At 38.0% G+C, this 9,014-nt stretch overlaps 1 pseudogene; it reads left to right on the top strand.

Moving 5' to 3' along the window:
* Nucleotides 1-6,603: 6,603 nt before the first annotated feature.
* On the top strand, nt 6,604-8,580 carry LOC149217009 (ribosomal RNA small subunit methyltransferase, mitochondrial pseudogene; annotated as a pseudogene).
* The last annotated feature ends 434 nt before the right edge of the window (nt 8,581-9,014 follow it).

Genomic DNA, 9,014 nt, shown 5'->3' with positions numbered 1-9,014 from the left:
TTTTTGTAAAGAAAATCTATAGACCCATCTTTTTTGTCGAAGTTGAGAAGCAGAGGAGCAACTGTCAAGATGTTTTCATTACAGACAATAGCTATGTTTGTAAGTTGATTTTCTTTTTGAGTCGCACTTAGCCAAAACTCAATAAATGGGAAAGGCCAAGAGGTTGAGAAGGTCAAAGCAACATCACGAAATGTTTGAACAATAGGAAATGTTCGAGATATTTTTCAAAGATTTGGAAATCGAAAGGAAAGAGAATGCCTTTACATTGAAATGGATAAAAGAATTCATTGATGATAGCATTATTCCCCTTGTTGCATTTGCACAGATAGCCAAGGAGACTTGGACACCCTTGAGAGGAATTTTGGTGTAAGGGGGAGTTATCTAATTGAAGATGAAGAATTTCGTGAATCGCACTATGCAAACCATAAGTGGATGATGACTGTGAATAATTTGTAGAAGAAGCAGAGAAAGAGCACAAAGATGCTTGTGAACCCCACTGTGCACAACCACAAGTAGTTGATTATTTGGTGACTCAAAAAATAGAGCTTGCTGAATCCAACAATTCAATTTGTTGATGTTAAATTTGATGATAACGTGTTACCTCATGATGAGTGGTTGCAAATGATAAAAAAAACATGATGTCGATATGATGATATAGATAAAATGTGAACAGAATTGAAAAAGAAGGAGATGTAGCTCACAGGTGAGGCCTGCACCTAGATACTACACTCAGAACAAAGAGATCACTCTCGTACACTCTATTATTCATCAATGAAAGATTACATCATTAAATACAATACTAGGAATTAGGAAGTTGCAACCAAACCCCTAAACTCTAGGAACTAATCCTAAACTAGGGAGAACGTTACAACTATGTAACCATTTTCTCCATTAATACAAAATAATATTAATTATTTTCAACTCCCCCCCTTAATGGAGAAAGGGTTCTCCTGGACTCCTAGCATCCTTCTAAACAATTCAAATTTCACACGTGCAAGTGGCTTTGTAAAAATATCAGCCATATTGTCATAAGTTTTACAATATTCAACAGTAATTTCTTTTGACTGTATCTTCTCTCTGACAAAATGGAACTGAGTGTCTATATGTTTGGTGTTTTTGTGAAACACTGGATTGTATGCCAATTTAATGGTGCTCTGGTTGTCGCTTTTGATGGAAGTGGAATTCTTCTGTTCTTTTCCTGCATCATTGAGAAGCCTTCTCAACTAGATCGCTTCACACGTCGATGCACACAATGATTGATACTCAGTGTCACAAGATGACAATGCTACAATACTCTGCTTCTTGCTACTCCATGCTATGACCCCGAATCCTATGTTGAATGCGTAACCTATGATGGATCTTCGATCATCCAAGTTACCTGCCCAATCTGAATTTGGAAACCTGCTAGAATAACATCAGATGCGTCAGTGTATAAAATGCCATAATTAACAGTACCACAAAGATACCTGAACACACTTTTTGCTGCTACCCAGCGAATTTCAAGTGGTTTTGACATGAATTGGCTCAACACACTAATAGAGTATGCTAAGTCAGGTTTGGTTGTTGTAAGATATATCAAGCTGTCAACCAGCTGTCTATACATTGTAGCATCAACCTCTTTAGTGCCATCGTCACTGCTCAACTTCAGATTCTGCTGTAAAGGTGTCGCTGCTGATCTACACTGATCCATACCAAACTTTTCTAACAAATTTCTGGCATACTTCCCTTGGGTAAGAAAAGTTTGCCTAGTATCTCTGCATACTTCCAATCCCAGACAGTAATGAAGTCTTCCAAGGTCTTTCATCTCAAAAACTTGTGCCATAAGCCTTTTGATTCCTTTGATTAAATCATCTGCATCTCCTGTTATAATCATGTCATCTACATACAAAGAAATCAGAATAATATGCCCCTGCTTATTGCACTTGGTATACAAATTTGGGTCATTCAAACTTCTATGAAATCCATACTCTAAAAAGAAAGAATCAACCTTTTCATACCAAGACCTGGGTGCTTGTTTTAAACCATATAAATCCTTTTTCAATATGCAAACAAGATGTTCCTGCCCCTGCTTTACAAACCCTTCTGACTGTACTAAGTAAATTTCCTATTTTAATTCACCATTTAAAAATGCAGATTTGACATCAAGCTGGTGTAGCTCCCAATTATATTTAGTAGCTAAAGCAATAAGCATTCTGATTGTATTTAACTTTGCTATAGGTGCAAAAGTACCATCAAAATCTATACCTTCCTGCTGTGAATATCCTTTTGCAACCAGCCTAGCTTTTAATTTCTCTATACTTCCATCTGCATTCATTTTTGGTTTAAACAACCATTTACATCCTATGGGTGTTTTATTCTTAGCCAGTTCAACTAAATCCCAAGTGTCATTTCTAAGAATTGATTCCATCTCTTCATTCATTGCAACTCTCCACTCCTTAAATTGACTAGCTTCTTTGTAATTAGTGGTCTCTACAATGTTCAAAACATTTGACATCAAAGCATAGTCTCTAAATTTTAATGGTAATTGAGTCTTCCTACCAGATCTCCTTGGTAGGGGACTTACCTCAAATTTTTCAGCTCTAAATGGGCGTGCTTTATCACCTTCTTCCTATTCTTCTTTTTGCTCTTCTTTCTGCTCCTGCTCTCTTTCATCCTCACTATTTTCATCCATCAACAATGGAATGTGCCAATCATCACCAATGTCATCTTTCCCTTCCTGTACCTGTTCATGAAACACTACATCCCTGCTTGCAAATATCTTATGAGTCTCCGGATTGAACAATTTATATGCTTTAAATTCTGTGCCATAACCAACAAATATGCATTTCATAGCTTTAGGATCTAATTTCTTCCTATCAGCTTTAGGTATATGGGAAAATGCTTTTGATCCAAATACTCTTAGATGATTTACTGCTGGTTTGTATCCATATAGAGCTTCAAAAGGGGTTTTGAAGCTAAGATACCTAGTAGGACTTCTGTTCTTCAAATATACAACAGTGTTAATAGCCTCTACCCAAAAGATTTTAGATAGATCCTTACCTTGTAACATGCTCCTTGTGCACTCCACTAAGGTTCTGTTTTTGCGTTCTGCGACTCCATTCTGCTGTGGTGTGTGTGGCACTGTAAACTGCTGAACAATCCCATGAGATTTGTAGAATTCCATGAATTCCCCTAGCTTGTATTCTCCCCTTGATTAGAATGGAGAATTTTTGTACTCTTACCAAACTGTTTTTTCCACCAAGGTTTTAAATTCTCTAAAGCACTGGAAAGTTTGACTTTTCTTACTTAGAAAATAAACCCATGAGTATCTAGTGTAGTCATCAGTAAATAACAAAAAATAATACGCTCCACCTAGCGACCTTGTCTGCATAGGTCCGCATATATCAGTGTGCACTAGTTCTAAAATATCTATTTCCTTCCTCATATCATACACAGGAAACTATTCTCTATGCATTTTACCTAAGGCACATCCATCACAATTTAACTAAATATTACAAAAGATAGGGAGCCCCTCAACCATACCTTTTCTCTGCAATAGCATGAGGTCCTGCAAATTCAAGTGACCGAATCTCTGATGCCAGAGTTGTTCGGCTGTCGATCCTCCTACAACCATGGCTTGCTTTGATATACTCTTAACATCTTGTCTGTATAGGCTTCCAACACGCACTCCTGTTGCAACTATTTCTTTCCTGCAATCCTTTATCACATAGTGAGTCTTGAAGAACTCGACTTGCATATCTTGATAAGTTATCATGGATACGGATATCGGATTTTTCTTAATTCCAGGTACATATAAAACATTCTGAAGATGATTAATTTTTCCATTTGGTAACTTGACTGGAATAACCCCATAACCTTTAATCCCATATCCACTATCATCACCTAAATAGATTTTTGATCCATATGTACTTTCCTCAAGACTATCAAAAAATTCCTTTCTACCTGTCATGTGAGAGGATGCTCCAGAATCAACATACCATATATCGTCCTCATCATATGCTGAAAAGGCATGGTCGACTATGAACAGTCGAAATTCATGACTAAAATCTTTATCTTCTTCAACATCATCTTCAACAAAGTATTCTCTGTGCTTTGCCTGCTTCCTCTTTACATCATCAGCCTGCTTCTTAAAGCATACACTCTGTATATGGCCGTTCTTTCCACAATAATAACATTTCTTTACGGAATTATTTGCAATCATACGTTTATGTGGACGCTTCTGCGATGTTCCTCCTTTCTGCTATGATTGTTGTCGTGGCTGCTTCCCTTTGAATGGTCGTTGTTTCGCCATCAGTGTAAGATCATCACTCCGGGGTTCAAGTTATGCCGCTACTCCTCCTCTTGTAGCAAGATCCTTGTCAGATCATCAAATGTGGGCGCTTTCTCCCTTGCCGCCAAGCCAGTGATGAACATTTGAAATTCATCTCGCATCCCGTTCAGTGTGATTGAGACAAGATCAGAGTCAGACACTGCCTCTCTGATGTTCCCCAATGCATCTTTCACATCTTTGATTCACGCAAAAAATGCAGCAACAGTCTCATTTTTGTTCATCCTCATCGAAAATAGCTTGCTTTTAAGTGCCATAACTCGGCTTGTTTTCTGGGTCTGATACAGAGTTTTGATGGTCATCCAGATCTCCGCGGACGTTTTACAGTCTCTGATGTGTGGGATAACGTTGTCCTTCACAGACATTTTCAGCAAAACTCTCGCCTTGTTCTCTCGCTTATCCCTGTCTTGCTCCTACGCCCCCGCATTCACCCTCTGCTCATCACCTGTAACTATGGACCAAGCATTCGCTCCCTCAAGCAAGGTATGGATCTTAAACTTCCAGTTCGTGAAGTTAGATCCATCGAGTTTGCCAGACTCGTGGAGGTAAGATTCCATCATATTACTCATTCTGATCAGATTTAAGAAATGAATCTACCCAACGGTTTCGTAAAGTTTTTTAATCCTAACATTGATTTCCAATATGTAGGTAAACGAGACAATTATGAAGAAGAGTTAAAGTTCCTTGAAGTATGAATTGCAACCCCATGCCTTCATGAAGTCTCCATAGAAGATGGAAAAATGATTGTTGGAGACAACATGGATGATGAAAACATTAATGATATTTTTAGGTATTGGAGTTTTGAAGAGATAAAATTTTATTCTCATATTATGTTGCAACAAATTGATGATAAAGATCACATGGGGCATTAGTCCACATACAAATAAATTTTTGAAGACTTAGATGATATGCGTGGACAACCTGAGAAATTAGAAGACCTACACCAAGAAATAAAGAAACTAAAGTTTGCAACCTATAATGAAAATAAAAAGTTGAAGCAATTTAGAGGATACAATATGTGGAAGAAAACAAAAAGAAAAGGAAATTTGACTATGTAATTTTTTTTTAAATTGTAAGCCTAGCTGACCCCTAGAGAACAGACATATTAGTTGAATTTTATGTGGTTGTAATTAAGCAAGAGTGTTGGAGGATCTAATTCCAACCACCTTCTAGGTGTCATAACTGTCCATCAAAGTTTCATAGTTAGTTGAGTTTAGTCTAGTTTGGTTGAGTTGCAATTTAGTCTCACTGCAATCATTTATTATTAATGTCTCCAATGTAATCTTATTTAAGAGTTTCATAATATTGAGAAGGGAATTTGGCTCGACTTTGCTTCATTATTTGTCATATTTATCATATGTTGTTGTGAGAAAATTCAGGTTCTAAATTATAGCCTAAAGAATGACAGCAACAATCAAGATCTACATCAGATTAGTGGGTGAAGTACCACTGTGGGTAAATTTAAGAGATTTTACTATACGTCGATCAATTGAAGAGACTCCAAGCAGTTGAAGCCCCATTGCACACGACCACTGCTCCATTATGCCCAACCCCAAGCACGACCCATAGCTCATGTTCTTTTCAATCTCCCTAAATTTTTGCTCTTCATCATTGTTATCATCTATAACAAAATCAAACACAATTAGTCTAAAAAAATCGGCTTTCACTAGAAAATGGTGATGTGGGGAAAGCAACAGGTAATTTGGTATTACCATTGAGCTTAGGAGAGCTATCTATGTTTCCAATATCGTCTTGCTAGATTTAGCAAGATAAAAATCGGAAATTTTCATCCTCTCACGAGGGAAGAGGGCCTGTAAATCGGATCATGCCCAGGGATCAAAATTGAACACGTCAGAGCCCTTCAAAGGGTCTCTGGCAAGTCAGAGAAGTAAGAAGAAAATTTTACCAGTCAAAAAAAATTTAAAAATTGATTTTTGTCATTTAAAAAAAAATTGGAATAATATCTTAAAATTTTTTAAGAAGTGCTGTCAAATTGTCAATTTTTTTTTAAATTTCATTTTTCCTGAAATTAGAATTTTAGGAATGAAAAAATTAGAATTTTAGGAATGTTGAATTTGTAAATTTCTTTTCATGTTAAAACTTAAGTCCCATTTTAGAAACTCCCATTTGAAAAACAACAGTTTCCTTTTGAGTTGTTTTTTCTAATTGTGCATATGATGCAAGTTCTTATTACGCCGTAAGGCGTTTCCCTCTGAAATCAACTCCCCTCTCTGCTTACCTGTCATCGTGTAAGCCACACGATTATATGTTAGACGATGGCAACAATTTGGGCGTTTCAAAAGGGTTGCCCAAACGGTTTGGGCGTTTCATTTGGCAGATCGAATAGTTTCATCAGGGCAGCTGAACCGGGCTCTCTAGTGCTACATGCGTCCCACTAACCCTGTTGGCGGGCTTTTCTTGTACTGTCTGTGGGTGGAGTTGATTGATCCCAAGGCTGTACTGAGCAGGCAGCACATTCTCACAAATCCCACATTCTCACAAATCCCGGTGTTCTCAAATCCATCGTTGAGAAAGCGGACATGAGAGAAAGCGACACCGTCCTGGAAAACGGCCCGGGTACTGGAAATCTAACCCTAGAGTTGCTGCAGGCCGCCCACAGAGTCATCGCAGTCGATATCGATCCCCGGATGATCGAAGTAGTTCACAAACGCATAAAGGGAACTGAAATGGCTCAGAGATTGGAGGTGAGTTCCAATTTCCTTTGCATCTTGTTTTTACATTCATTCACCTTATTTACCTCATTAACAATATGTCAATTCCACATGGATTGTGACTCTTCATGCCCACCCCAAGTTTCAAATCCTCAGAGACATGTTTTCCCTTCATGAGCTGTTGCTTCTATGCACCTGTGTAAGCATCGGCTCAGGCTCCGGCTCCATGTGGATGGGGCAAGGTGTAGGTCTTCTACCACAATCACTGAGACATATGTTTTCGAATATCTGTTGTCAGCCTGCTATAGTTCGTTGTGATATTCACATAATGGAAATGGGCATGCTTTCTGCATGACCTGACTTCAGTTCATCGTGATAATCCCATAATGGAGAAGGGTGCGCTTGCTGCATTTGTAAACTGGAAACATCAACCAAAAAAAAATCCTACATTGACAACAATACTGAAGAAGGTTTATTTGTGAAATACCACATACATTAAAACTTTTTCAAATCTTTGCCAATCTGAAAACTGGGTTTAGGGTGAATTTCTCATGCCTATGCGATGAAAACTGGCTATGGGGTGAAGTCCTCATGCTTATGTGATAGCAGCCTTCTTTTCTTCAGTTACTACCTTTCTCCAATCTAATGATGCTTAGAAGTACCTGTGTGCTTTGGGAAGCCATAATCTTGTAACGTACTGCACTTTCTGTCTGGCAATGAAAAATGCCAATTTTGGCAATAAAACACTTCTTCTTTTTGCAAATTTGATGTTGCAGATGGATTCCCTACCCCCTTATGTCCAATTGGGCACCTCAGTATTAAATTTATGCAATTCAAACCTGTAATTCAAAGATTCTGGCAAAATTTCTGCCAGATTTACAAGGAAAATGCACTGGAAAGAGATTCTGTTTACTGCAAGGTTAGCCTAAGCTATGTGCTTTGCAGGTTCCCTTGTGATGTCTTCGTAATTGTCTCTTGCAATTCCTTTTTTGTTCCTTGTGATTGCTGTCTTTGGTGATACCTTATTAATTTTTGGGATTACGATAAATCAAAGTTGCTCTTTTCTAATATGACTATCTCCTTTTTCTTTTCTGTTATGGACAGTTGGTGCGAGGGGACATACTACGAATAGACTTGCCAACTTTTGACATATGTGTAGCCAATATACCTTACCAGATATCATCTCCGCTCATCTTCAAGCTTTTGTCCACCATGCCCAAGTTTCGAAGTGCCACCCTCATGCTTCAGAAGGAATTTGGCCACCGCCTCGTGGCAAAGCCTGGTGATTCCCTTTTCAATCGCCTCGTTGTCAATGTGGATCTTCTGGCCAGTACCAAGCTCCTTATGGATGTGAGCAAGAGGCATTTTACGCCATGCCCTAAAGTGGATTCCTCTGTTGTGAGAATCGAACCAAGGGCATGGCCTCCTCTAGTCGACTTGAGTGAATGGAATAGATTCACTCTGATGTGTTTCACCAGAAAGAATAAGACTCTCGGTGCAATCTTCCTGTTCATCAATTTTAATCTTGAAGGCATATATCCCTGCTATTGTTTATTTGCTCCCCAAGATTATCTTCTTTAAAGGCATTTAGAGCATGGATGGCAGCAATTTCTCAACAAACAGTATAGGTACATTTGCATTGTATGAGCAAATGGATGAATTTTTCCTTTTTAGTTAAAAGGACGAATCATCTTCGGTTTTTCTTTGCAAGCAATACTTTAAGTAGACAGGCGTTTCAATATGAATTAGTTATGTTTTTTCGATCTCTTCATATTTATTTTCTTCAACATGTTTGAAACCTTTTCTTCTGGGAACTATTGTTTTTGCAAATATTTTACCTTGAATCAATTCGTCTCAGCATGCATTCAAGTTAGTTAGAATGGAATCACATAGGTTTCAGCAGTTTAGCCTAGTCAGTTGTCTCATTAGTCAGGACTTATGATATGTATGTTAAAAGACTGAAACCTGCTTATGTTAAGGTGAATTTGTGCTGAAAACAGTTTTCAATACTCACG

Source organism: Pinus tabuliformis, chromosome 1_1, assembly GCF_031772625.1.
Source record: "Pinus tabuliformis cultivar Carrire ecotype Pingquan chromosome 1_1, CPIR1, whole genome shotgun sequence".
NCBI classification, from domain to species: Eukaryota; Viridiplantae; Streptophyta; class Pinopsida; order Pinales; family Pinaceae; genus Pinus; species Pinus tabuliformis.
Note: the sequence above shows the minus strand (reverse complement) of the source record. Positions and strands in the feature narration are given on the sequence as shown.